Here is a 14,083-nt window from a genome sequence, read left to right on the forward strand (position 1 = left end):
GGTTGGGTATATATACCTCTGCTGTCCTGCAATAAAGCGGCTCCCGCTGTTTCAACCTTCACAAGTTGCTTGTCACCCCCCCACACACACCCGGTTATTTTGCCCAGCAAGACTGCGGCACAATACTTTTATTTTATTTATTTATTTTTATGTGGTACTGAGGATTAAACCCAGGGCCTCACACATGCTAGGCAAGCACCCTACCACTGAGCCATAGCTCCATCCCCCATACATGTACTTTGTATAATGATGATCATTACATTCCACCATCCTTGCTAATCCCTTTTCCCTCCCTTTCCCTCCCACCCCTCTGCCCTATCTAGAATTAATCTAATCCTCCCATGCTCTCCCTCTCTACCCCACTATGAGTCACCTCCTTATCTATCTTAACTATTTTTAAACTCAAAGGCAATAATTAAATTTGCAGTGTGGTGCAACCATTGAGCTATACTCCCAGTCCATTTTGTTTTATTTGAGACAGGGGACTCCATAAGTTACCCAGGCTGACCTTGAACTTATATCCTCCTGCCCCAGCCTCACAAGTAGCTGGGATTACAAGCATGTGCCACCATGCCTGCCCAAAACTTTTTTATCACATCAGACAGAAACTGTGTGGTGTTTGAATGTATTCCTTCCAAAATTCAGATATTGAAACTGGCCAGTGTGACAATATCGAGAGGGGGGGACTTTAAGAGGTGATGAGGTTTTGAGGCCTCCTAATTTAGGAATGGGATTAAGTGCTTTTATTAAGAGTTTGATGGAAGGAGTTTATCCCTTTTTGCTCTTTTGCCATGTGAGTATGAAGTGTTGCTACCCTTTGGAGTACTCATTGTTCAAGGCATCACCTTGGAAACAGAAAGCAGCCCTCATCAGATGCTAGCAGTCCTTCATTTGGGGCTTCTTAACCTCCAGAACTTTGAGAAATCAATTGCTGTTCTTTATGAATTACCTAGTCTCAGATATTCTTTTATAGCAGCACAAATGAGCTAAGACATCATTGAACTCCCGGGCTGAAAAGCCCCAGCATAGTGCTTGCTGATCCCAAAGAAAGAACTTGGAGAGGGGGCTGGGGTTGTGGCTCAGCAGTAGAGCACTCGCCCTCTTATGTGTGAGACCCTGGGTTCGATCCTCGGCACAACATGAAAATAAATATGCAAAATAAAGATATTGTGCCCATATATAACTAAAAAAATATTTAAAAAAAAAAACTTGGAGAGGATTTGGACATTTTCTGACTCACGAACTCCATGGCAACAGCAGGCTGGGACCATATGGAGAGCACAATGTACTTACAAGCTGGGGGAATAGATACACAGGATGGGTAGCATGCCAACTGTGCATATGAGGTTTTTCAGATATTTTATAAGTACATGCCTTTACTTCACAGCCAAGGTCCTTCTGCTTTGATTCCTACAGTAAAGATTGGAGATAAGTGGCCAGTTTGCCTCCTCCTTACCTTCCCTTGGAAGCACATTCTTTGAAGTCCTTCTTAACTTACCTCCTGGAACAAGCATTCCTGGGCACTGACACTCATTAAGTAAGAACTTCCCATGTTTCCCTCTTGCTAGGTATAGGTTACCTCTTGGTGACCTTTAATCTCCTTTCTGTCTTTTTTAATTTGCTTATTCTAAGTACCTCATCTAAGTAGAATGATAAAATATTTATATTTTGTGTCCGGCTTATTTCACTTAGCCAGGTTGATTCATGTTATAGCATCTATTGGAAGGAACTTGACTTTTTTTAAAAAAATTTTTTTTCAGTTGTAGATGGCCACAATACCTTTATTTTATTTATGTGGTGCTGAGGATCGAACCCAGGGCCTCACACATGTGAGATGAGTGCTCTACCACTGAACCCCAGCCCAGGAACTTCACTTTTTTAATTGCTGAAAAATAATTGTATATAAGTATATACCACATTTCCTCTCTTCATCTATTGATAGACATTTTGCTTGTTTCCATCTTTTGGCTATGTGATAATGGTGCATGAACTTGGCACACAAGTATCTAAGTCCTTGATTTCAGTTCTTTGGAGTGGAATTATTAGGTCATATGGATAGTTAGTGTTATGAGGAACCATTAAACTGCTTTGATAATGGCTGCAACATTTTACATTACCCCAGGCAATATACAAGGTTCCAATTTTTTCTTTTTTGTCTGAGGATTGAATCCAGAGCTTTACAGACATTCTAGGCACTTGCTCTACCACTGAGCTATTATATCCACAACCCCTAAAGACTGTAATTTATCCTAATCTTTGCTAACATTTATTTTTGCTTTTTTGTTTGTTTTAATAACCACCATAATGTGTGTGAAGTGGAATTTGATTGTGGGTTTTATATACATTCTCCTAATGATGCTGAGCATCTTTTTCATGTGCTTGTTGGCCATTGTCTTCAAATCCTTTTCCAATTTTTAAATTGATATTTCGTTTTGTGGTTGTTGAATTGTAGAAAATCCTTATATATTCCAGGTATTATTCAATCCTTCATCAGATATATGATTTGAAAAATATTTTCTCCCATTTAGTGAGTTGTCTTTTTCACTCACCCCCATTAACTTTTGTTTTAATGGGTCCAGTTGTTTCCATTAAAAAGTACTGCTTTGGGGCTGGGGTTGTGGCTTAGTCGTAGAGCGCTCGCCTAGCATGTGTGAGGCACTGGGTTCGATCCTCAGCACCACATAACAATAAATAAAAATAAAGGCATTGTGTCCAACTACAACTATATATATATATATATATATATATATATATATATATATATATAATTTAAAAAGTACTGCTTTTAATGGGCTAGGATTGTGGCTCAATGGCAAGCTCTTGCCTAACACTTATAAGGCACTGGGTTTGATCCTCAGCACCACATAAAAATAAATAAAGGTACTGTGTCCATCAAAACTAAAAAAAAAAAATATTGAAAAAACAAAAAAGTACTGATTTTAAAAACTAATAACTTAGATGGGCACAGTGGTGCATGCCTGTAATCTCAGAGGCTCAGGAGGTTGAGGCAGGAGGATCATGAGTTCAAAGCCAGCCTCAGCAAAAGCAAGTCCCTGAGCAGCTCAATTAGACCCTGAGCAGCTCAGTTAAACCTTGTCTTTAAATAAAATACAAAATAGGGCTAGGGATGTGGCACAGTGGTCAAGTGCCCCTGAGTTTAATCCCCACAGTAAAAAAAAAAAAATAAACCCTAATAACCTAAGGGCTAGGGCTGTAGCTCAGTGGTAGAGCGCTTCCGAGTATGTGTGAGGCACTGGGTTCAATCCTCAGCACCACATAAAAATAAATAAAATAATTATTAAAAATACCCTAACTTAAAACTGCTCCCCGCCCCCAACCCACAAACACAAAACATTCTCCTTTCCTGCTGAAGGCTTTACATGCATTGTTATCATTAACCAGTTGTTGGAAGCCACCATGAACTGTGCATCAGCTAAAATCTGTATGGAAGCCTTTAGGTGGGAAAATCTGGTATCTGGGGGCTCACAGCAGCACTCCTGCTGGGGAGATACCCAGGACATGTGATATTCCACCTAGCTCTGCCAGGTTCAGCACTGCACTGGGGTTAGGGTAACCTGCTGGAGCCCACATAGACACAGAGCCTCTCAAAGATAGGTGTGGCTTTTCAAGGTGCCAATGAACTGTTTGCTTCAACTCCCCTGCCATATGGAGAAGCAAGGCTCCTCCTGCTGAAACCCTATCACTACCTTGGATGTGTTCTCCCTTAAATAAAGGACTGGAGCCATTTTCTAGTTCATTCTGATCTAGCTCCTACCAGGGCTGAAGAACCTATCAGGAGCTCCATTTGCCTTTTAAAAATATTTCCTAGCTCTTAGCTCTGTCTCTTAATTCTTCTCTAATTATTTCAGACTTTATTTTCTCAGGTGGCTCATCACCTCCTAAGCAGGAAACTGCTCGGGCTAGGCACTGGCAGCCCCAAGATCACCACTCTTTTACTAGTAAACTTAAAAAGCCAATTGAGACAAACCATTCTGAGACCGTTCTTCACCACTGGTGAAGACTGGTGTGGTGGCACATGCCTGTAATCTCAGGGTTAGGGAAACTGAGGTGTGGAGCAACTTCAGAGCTAGCCTCTGCAATTTAGCAAGGTCTCTAAATAAAATACAAAAGAAAAAGGGCTGGGGATGGGATGTGGCTCAGTGGGTTCAATCTCTGGTACCAAAAACTAATTATATATTAAAAAAAATGGGGTAACAGGGTTGGGATGATATTCATTTTGCTTTCTGGGCAGACTTGGTGACCCTGCCAGCTCCAGCAGCTTTCTTGTCCACTGCTTTGATGACACCCACAGCAACTGTCTGCCTCATACCACAAACAGCAAAATGACCCAGAGGAGGATGTCAGAGAAGCTCTCAACACGCATGGGCTTTCCTGGAACTTATCCACAGTCACAGCATCACCAAATTTGAAGAATTTAGGGTCATCTTCCAGCTTCTTACCAGAACAGCAATCAGTCTTTTTCCTTCAGTTCAGCAAACTTGCAAGCACAGTGAGCTGTGTGACAAGCTAGTACTGGGGCATAGCCAACCTGATTTGGCCTGGATAGTTCAGGATAAACACCTGAGCAGTGAAACCAGCTGCTTCCATTGGTGGGTCACTTTTTGCTGTCAACAAAAACATTGCCACAATGAACATCTTTGAAAGACACATTTTTTTTTCACATTTAAAAAAATTAGTAGACATGCCAGTAGAGTATATTTTGACATATACATACATGGAGTATAACTTCCCATTCTTTTGATTGTATTCGTATGTTAAGAGGTCCGGCGGAGCGTCAGAGAAAGAGACCACACAAGAGACTGACTTCATGCAATTGGCAAGGGGGATTTATTGGGAATCCATTTCAGCGCGCTGGGGCTCCGTGCTCACTCAAGAAGGGAGAGCAGCCCAGAGCCCAGAGCAGAGGTCAAGCAGAGCTTAAGTACACTTTCTGGAGAGGGCGGTGGGCTTTGCATACATCAGAACAAATCATCATGAGGCGCGGGAAAATTGAACAACAACTCTGAGACAGGATTAGTACATTCATTGGAGGGAACAGGGCGGGCAGGGGTGATTGGTCATTCCTAAGCGGGGTACAAATTTAAACTGATTGGTTTTGGAGCCTAGATGCTTATGTGCCAAGTTACCTGGAGCCCTTAGCTATTAAACAACCAGGGAATCAATGGAGATATTTACTGGGCAGTTCCCGCATTGTCCTAACAACTTACAGAGTTTACAGGTTCCGGGGGTAGCAGAAGAATTTTAACAATACCTAGTCTTTACTTTTTAGCCCAGGCCTTGCCATTTAGAAGCTTTTCAATGCCCAGTCTTTTACACTTTAACTCAGACTTTTGCAGCTTAGAATCAGCTTAGAAATTTTACCTTTACACATATATGAATATAGTAAAGGTATGTCCAATTCACTCTACTGTCTTTCCTATTCTTATCCCTCTCCCCTTGATTTCCCTTTGTCTAATCCAATGAACTTCTACCCCCCCCCAACTTATTGTGTGTTAGCATCTGCATATCAAAGAGAACAACTGGCATGTGTTTTTTTGGAACTGGCTTATTTCATTTAGCATGATAGTCTCCAGTTCCATCCATTTACCAGAAAATGCCATAATTTCATTCTTTATTATGGCTGTGTATATATACCACATTTAAAAAAAAATTTTAATTGTCAATGGACCTTTATTTATTTATTAATTTGTTTTTTTATTGATATGTGGTGCTGAGAATTGAACCCAGGGCCTCACACATGTTAGGCAAGTGCTCTACCACTGAGCCACAACCCCAGCCCATCCACATTTTCTTTATCCATTCATTTGTTGAAGGGTTCCATAGCTTGGCTATTGTGAATTTATATACACTGATGTGGCTGCATCACTATAGTATGCTGATTTTAAATCTGTTGGGTATATGCTGAGGAGTATGATAACTGGATCAAATGGTGGTTCCATTCCAAGTTTTCTGAGGAATCTCCATACTGCTTTCCAGAGTGGTTGCACCAATTTGCAGTTCCACCACCAATGTATGAGTGTAGCTTTCCCCCACATCTTTGCCAACACTTGTAGTTTTAATTGGCATTTCTCTAATTGCTAGAAATATTGAACTTTTTTTATATATTTGTTGTCTGATCATATTCCCCCTTCTGTGAAGTGTCTTTAGTTCCTTTACCCATTTATTGATTGGGTTAGTTGGTTTTTTTTGTGTTAAGTTTGGTGTTAAGTTTTTTGAGTTCTTTATACATCCTGGAGATTAATGCTCTATCTGAGGTGCAGATGACAAAGATTTTCTCCCATTCTGTAGGCTCTCTGTTTACATTCCTGATTATTTCCTTTGCTGTGAAGAAGCTTTTTAATTTGATACCATCCCATTTATTGGTTCTTGATTTTACTTCTTGTGCTTTAGGAGTCTTGTTGAGGAATTTGATTCCCAAGCAAACATGATGGAGATTTGGCTCTACCTTTTCTTCCATTAATGCAGGGTCTCTGGTCTAATGCCTAGGTCCTTGATCCACTTTGAGTTTTGAACCAATACCACCAATTTCGTAGACATTCTGGAGGAGCAGACACAAAGGCTTGTCAGTTGAATGAGTTGGTGGCAGAATGAAATCTAAAGCTTTGAGCAGTGTGGTTCCAGGGGAACTGCCCTCTTTGCGGTTGATTTTCCATCCCTTGAACCAAGGCATATTAACATTTGGCTCCAACATGTTCCAGCCAGAAATTGGCACAAATGCTACTATGTCAGGATTGTAGCCAATTTTCTTAAAGTAGGTGCTGACTTCCTTAACAATTTCCTCATATCTCTTCCTACTATAGGATGGCTCAGTGGAATCCAATTCGTTAACATCAACAGTTAGTAGTTTCACATCCAGTGTGTAAGACAAGAGGCCATGCTCATAGGTTTGCCCATTCTCAGAGATAACAATTGTCAAATTCACCAACACCAGCAGCAACAATCAGAACAACACAGTCAGCCTGTGATTATGTGCCTGTAATCATGTTTTTGGTAAAGTCTCTGCATCCTGGGCCATCAATGATAATCATATAATACTTGTGGGTCTCAAATTTCCACAGGGAGATGTCAATGGTGACACCTTGCTCACGCTGAGCTTTCAGTGTATTTAAGACCCAGACATACTTAAAGGAGCCCATTCCCATCTCAGCAGCCTCCTTCTCAAAATTTTCAGTGGTTCATTTGTTGATTCCACCACATTTGTGGATCAGGTGGCCAGTGGACTTGCCAGAATCTACAGGTCTGATGACAACGATGTTGATGTCTTTTCCTTTCCCATTTTGGCTTTGATTTAGCAGTGGGTTTTCATGACACCTGTATTCTGGCAGCAAACTCATCGCACAAAAGTCATTCTCAATAGTGTCCTTGGGTACATAAAAGTTTTTAATTTTGATAAGGTCTAATTTATTTATCTTGTCTTTTATCGCTTGTGCTTTTTGAGTCCTACCCAAGAAATCATCACCAAATCCTGTGTCAGAAAGATTTTTCCCTATGTTTTCTTCAAGGAGTTTCATAATTTTAACTCTTACATTTTTGATCAATTGGGTTAGTCATAGTATATAGTTTAAGAATCCAACTTAATTTTTAAATTTTTTTTTTAGTTATACATGACAGCAGAATGTATTTTAACATATAATACATACATGGAATGTACATACATCAAAGCTTAATTTTTTTACATGTATTTTGTTTTCCTAGCATCGTTTGTTGAAAAGGTTGTTATTTGTCCACATTTATCCATTAAATGGTCATGGCATCCTTGTCAAATGTCAGTTGATGGTATGAGTTGGGGTTTATTTCTGGGGTCTCCTCTTTATTCCGTGGGTCTATATGTCTGTCTTTATCCAATACTATGCATTTTTTTTTAAAGAGAGAGAGAATTTTAATATTATTTTTTCATTTTCAGCAGACACAACATCTTTGTTGGTATGTGGTGCTGAGGATCGAACCCGGGCGCACGCATGCCAGGCGAGCGCGCTACCGCTTGAGCCACATCCCCAGCCCCCCATACCATGCATTTTTGATGACTGCTTCTTGTAGGAAGTTTTGAAGCAGGAAATGTGAGTTCTATAACTTTATTCTTTTTTAGTTGTAGTTGGACACAATACCTTTATTTTATTTATTAATGTTTATATGGTGCTGAGGATTGAACTCAGGGCTTGGCACGTGCTAGGTGAGTGCCCTATCACTGAGCCACAACCCCAGCTCAACTCTAAGATCATTTTGGCTATTTAGAATCGCTTAAGATTCCATGTGAGTTTTTGGATGGCCTTTTCTTTCTATAAAAAATACATTTGGGGGGCTGGGTTGTGGTTCAGTGGCAGAGCATTTGCCTAGCATATGTGAGGCACTGGATTTGATTCTCAGCACCACATATAAATAAATAAAATAAAGGTCCAATCAACAACTAAAAAAAATTAAAAAACAAAACAACAACAACAAAAGCACCATTTGAATTTTAAGAGGGATTGTTTTGAATCTATGGACCACTCTTGTATTGTCACCTTAACAGTATTAAGTATTTTAATTAATAAACATTAAATATATATTTTTTATGTTTGTTTAGGTCTCATTTTATTTTATATATATATATATATATATATATATATATATATATATATATTTTTTTTTTTTTTTTGAGATGGGTCTTGCTGTGTTGTTCACGCTGATCTAGAACTCTCTGACTCAAGAAATTCTCCTGCCTCAGCCTCCTGAGTAGCTGGGACTACAGGTGCATGCCACCTTGCCCACTTTGTTTTATAATTTTTGATGTATAAATCAATCCTTATTTAAATTTAGTCCGAAGTATTTTATTCTCTTTTGGCTACTGTATTTGAAATTGTCTTTAAATTTCCTTTCTAGGTTGTTCACTGAAAGTGCATAGAGAAGTACAACTGATTTTTGTGTTTTAATTTTAATTTTGTATGCTGTATTTTTGTTCAATTTTTTTTGTGTGTGTGATGGGAATTGAACCCAGGGATTTATCCATGCTAGGCAAGCACTGTCACTGAACTACATCCCAAGCACTTTTTAAAAATTTTTATTTTGAGAGTGTTAGCAAACCTGTAATCCCGGTGACTGAGGAGGCTGAAGCAGGATAATTTGCAAATTCAAGGTCCCCTGCACAATTTAGCAAGACCCTGTTTCAAAATTAAAAATTAAAAAAGGGCTGGGGAGGGACTGGGTTGTGGCTCAGTGGTAGAGTGTTTGCTTTGCAGTGAGGCACTGGGTTTGATCCTTAGCACAACATATAAATAAATAAGGTATTATGTCCATTTACAACTTAATAATAAAGGGGCTGGGGATGCAACTCAGTGGTAGAACACCACTGGGTATAATCCCTGCTACTACAAGTATTACAAAATCTTTTTTGAGCCAGAGTCTTACTAAATTGCCCCAGGGCTAGCCTTGAACTTGCCTCCATTTCCCAAGTAGCTGAGATTAGCAGTTATGCACCACAATGCCTGGTTTGAACTCACTTTTTAACACTAAAAATTGTGTGTGTGTGTGTGTGTGTGTGTGTGTGTGAATTGTTTAGGGTTTTCTACATAAAAGATGTCATCTGCAAACTAATATTTTTCTTTCTTTCCAATTATGTGCCATTATTTTTTTCTTACCTAATTGCTTTATCTGAAATTTCCAATAAGTCAAATAGAAATGATATAAGTAGAACTGGAATGTAGCTCAGTGATAAAATGTTTGTCTTGCCCTGAGTTGATCCCCAGTAATGAAAAAGAAAAAAAAAGTGACTAACATAGGTATCATTGTTTTGTTCCTTAGAGGAAAGGCTTCCATTATTTCACCACTGAGCGTGATGTTAACTGTGGGGTTTTCCTATGTGTGCTTTATCTACTTATTGTTGAGGATAAAATTCTTAGCATACTGTTTTTATCATGAAAATGTGTTAAATTTTGTTGAACTTTTTTCAGCCTTCAGATGATCATGCTGTTTTTTCCTTCACTCTATTTAAAGTTAATTCTCTTATACTTATATAAATATTAATTCCTTGTACTAATTATTCAATTTAACATACCTAATAATCTGTGTATTCCAAGAATTAATCTTTGTTATGATTATAAAATTCTTTTTTTTTTTTGAGAGAGAGAGAGAGAGAGAGAGAGAGAGAGGAGAGAATTTTTTTAATATTTATTTATTTTTTTTTAGTTTTCAGCGGACACAACATCTTTGTTTGTATGTGGTGCTGAGGATCGAACCCCGGTCGCACGCATGCCAGGCCAGCGCGCTACCGCTTGAGCCACATCCCCAGCCCTATAAAATTCTTTTAATTTGCTGCTAAGTTGGGTTTGCTAGAGCTTTTGTTGAGAATTTTTGCATTTATACTCATGAGATATTGGTCTGTAATTTTCTTGTCTTTGTTTGGAATTGTTATCAGGGTAGCGCTGGCCCCATAGAACAACTTAGAAAACATTCCCTTTTCTTCAAATTTTTGCAGGAGTTTGAGTAAAATTGGTAATGGTTCATTTAAATAATACATCAGTAAAACCATCTGATTCTAAATTTTTCCATTGTTGTAGGGATATTTTTTGATTATTGATACAACCTCTTTACTAGTTATTGGTTTCTTCAGATTTTTCAGTTTCTTCTTGAGTCAGTTTTGGTAGATCAGTTTTGGTAGATGGTGTGTTTCTAGAAAAACTTCCACTTCATCTAAGTTATCCAATTTGTGAGAATGCAACCATTTGTGGTTTTCTTTTATGTTTTTATTCTGTAAAATCAGTAATAATGTTTTCCTTTCATTTCTGATGATTTTTTTGAATTAGAAAACAGTTCCAATTTTATTCATAAAATTATTAATCCAAATTGCAAAAGCAGATTTACATAGGCATAGATCAATTACAAAACAGGAGGACAATGAAATGTTCCAGAAACATCCTGAAAAGTTCCAAGCAGCACATTCTATGCAAAACATCCAGTTAAACCACAGTTGTGGGACAGGTAATATTCATTACTGCCTTTTCTCCATGAACTCTTCCCTATATTTGCTTTTCTTTTCCAACTTGCTGAGACTTGGCTCTGCATACAAAAAAAAAAAAAAAAAATTCTTTATCAGAGTCTAGCCTGGTGATAACCACCTTGCTTGGGTGGATGCCCATGTGGACGGTTGTACTGTTAGGCCTTCTCAGATGCACCCACTCAGTGTAAATGACTTATTTTTCCTTACACCTGGACTACCTTGCTGATTTGCTGATCTTTGCAGTGTCCTTGAACTACCTGGACCTTGTTGTCCTTGCAGATAGGCACCTGAAGGTCTTGTAATTCCGCCACAGCTCCTCCGAGAGCCTGAGAACCAGATCTTCCTGCACATGTGCTTTTGTGGTTTTTAGTGGTCTGAGATCACTAAGAGGTTGAACTTCATGCAGACTGAGGGCACCTGCGGTGTCAGTTCGTTTCTGTTTTTTTTTCCTTTCTGGCTTTAATATTTTGAGTCTTCTCCCACCCCCACCCTTTTTTTTTAAGTGAATCTGGTTAAAATTTTCTCAATTTTGTTGATCTCATGAACTAGATTTTAGTTTTATCGTCTCTATTGTTTTTCTATGTTCTATTTATCTCCAATCTAATCTGTATTATTTTCTACAATTTGATGAATTTGGATTTCATATACTCTAATTTCTTCCTGTGCTTTGTCCCCTTGATCCGTTTCCCCGCTTCCTCCTCTTGATCCTCCTCTTTGTCCTCAGCCTGGGCAGGCTTATCTGTCTGACTGTGGGTGACTGGGCGAGAACAGGCAGAGAACAGGCCAATGGCCAGGCTTAGCCTTTGTATTAGACCGCCTTGGGCCAGCTCGGGTTGACTCCATGCCTAAGGCTAATGAGCGGAGCTCAGAGTCAAAGGATCTTAAGTCTTTTAAAAGTTGGATCTGTTCCCGTCTATGTTGGAGAGACTCTTGCAAGGGAGCCAGGTTAGGCAGGGGAAGTGGGGAAAAAATATCTGAGGGGGCAGTTGGCCCCTTAAGGGCCGGAGCACAAAAGGCAGGAGGGATATAGGAGGGAGGTGGATGTGTGAGTCCTATAGGCTGTGGCAGGGTCCCGAGAGGTGGCAGGTCTTCTGAATAGTAGCAAGCTGCTTCCTTCTCCAAGGTAGCCTCCTCCCCAGGGGCCAATGTGTCTCCGGGATTTAAAACTGGATAAAGGCAGTTGGTAACCGTTGGAGCCTTATTCATTAGGGTGGGATTTTGAGGGGACCAGGAAGGTTCCCAGGGTCCTGGGGAGACTGAGAAGGATCTATGTCTATACTAACTGAAGGGCATGCCGAGGGGGGACGAGAGGGACGGGAGGTCTTTTGCATAGCCTCTTCCCCAATCCTGACAAGTTTTAAGGTACCACTGTCAAAGGGTGAACTTTTAAGAATTTCATTAATTAAGTTCCAGTAAGAAAAGGTGGGAACAGGCACCTTTTCTGGGCCAAAGGATTCATAATAATCTTTTAAACATTCTCCTACTCTAAGCCATCTTTTACCATCAATGGTCCCTTCAAGGGGAAACCACGGACACAATTCTCCTATGTATGAAAAGAATAATTTTAAGTCCTTTTTCTTAACACGCACCCCCCCATGTCTTGAGGGCCTCCTTGAGGCCTGACAAAAACAAATCATGTGATGAGACTGCTTGTCCCATGGTGGGTCACTCACCGTGCGTCGTCCCCACTCTCCTCCTGGATCTGTCTCTTGGTCTTGTCTGCCGAGGTGATCGCAAGCTCCGCTTGGCCAAGTCTTCCTGGAGGATGGTGTTCCTTCTCAGTCAAAGGCTCGAGCACACAACGTTGGGCGCCAAATGTCCTGACAGGCAGGACACATCAACGTGGGCGGCGAACATAGGTGGGGAGGAATGAAGGGACAAGAGACAGGAGGGATGACAGCAAGACAGGAGTTCTAATCAAGCTGCAAACTTTTATTGTTCACACAGGGGTATTTATATGCTGGGGATGGGGAAGCTCTCTAATCAGCAATTGCTGGATGTGGGTGGTAAAACTGCCAGCTGCAAGATGTCTGATGATCCTGATAATCCCAGGATGTTCCAGGGAGATAGGTAGCTGCAGGATGTCTCCCAGGGGGCTGTTTCTTGTAAATGTCAGGCTATTCTTTGAAGGAGAATTTCCTTCTAGCCCCTGACATTTCTTAGGAAGTTTATTTTATTTATTTTTTAGGTACTGGGGATATAACACATTTTACCACTGAGCTGCATCCCAATCCTTTTTTTTTTTTTTTTTTTTTTTTTTGAGACCAAGTTACTTAGGGTCTCTAAGTTGTTGAGGTTGGCCTTGAACTTGTGATCCTCCTGTTTCAGCCTCCCAAGTCACTTCTAGAGGTGAACTAGCAAATCCACTTCAAAAAGTCACTTCCAATAGACAATTTCTGAATTTTTAAAACAAATGGACATTTACCAGAATCGTTATTTACTATCTTGCTTCCAAGCTCTTTACAACTAGGAAGTCCAGATGTAGGGAAAAGTTTTCCTTCAAAAGGATAGGGAGGGGGGCGTGGTGGCGCACGCCTGTAATCCCAGCGGCTTGGGAGGCTGAGGCAGGAGGATCATGAGTTCAAACCTAGCCTCAGCAATTGTGAGGCTCTAAGCAACTCAGTGAGACCCTGTCTTTAAATAAGATACAAAAATAGGTCTGGGGATGTGGCTCAGTGGTCAAGTGGTCAAGTGCCCCTGAGTTCAATCCTTAACCCCCCCACCCCCACCTCCACAAAAAAAAAAAAAAAAAAAAAAAAAGGATAGGTACTGCCATACCCAGCTCCAGATTTTATTTTTTTCCTCATGATTTCATTTTGTATCACACATCAATGCCAATCCTAAGGTCAAGAAAATTTACCCCTGTGTTTTCTTCTAAGGTTTTTTTTTGTGTGTGTTTTACTCTTTTATTTTTAGACCTTTTTTGTTGAACCATTTTCAGTTAATTGCTGTATATGGTGTGGGATATGGATAAGCTCAACTTGATTCTCTTGCATATGGGTAGCCAGTTGATCCAGCCCCTTTTCTTTCTACCTTGATCAGTCTTAGAAACTTTAGAAGTTGAGACAGGAGGATTGCAAATTGGAAGCC

General features: G+C 39.9%; 1 pseudogene; it reads right to left on the reverse strand.

The window, feature by feature from the left end:
- Positions 1 to 6,496: 6,496 nt before the first annotated feature.
- Positions 6,497 to 7,355, reverse strand: LOC113190837 (elongation factor 1-alpha 1 pseudogene; annotated as a pseudogene).
- Positions 7,356 to 14,083: the final 6,728 nt, after the last annotated feature.

This window comes from Urocitellus parryii, chromosome 9 (genome assembly GCF_045843805.1).
Source record: "Urocitellus parryii isolate mUroPar1 chromosome 9, mUroPar1.hap1, whole genome shotgun sequence".
NCBI classification, from domain to species: domain Eukaryota; kingdom Metazoa; phylum Chordata; class Mammalia; order Rodentia; family Sciuridae; genus Urocitellus; species Urocitellus parryii.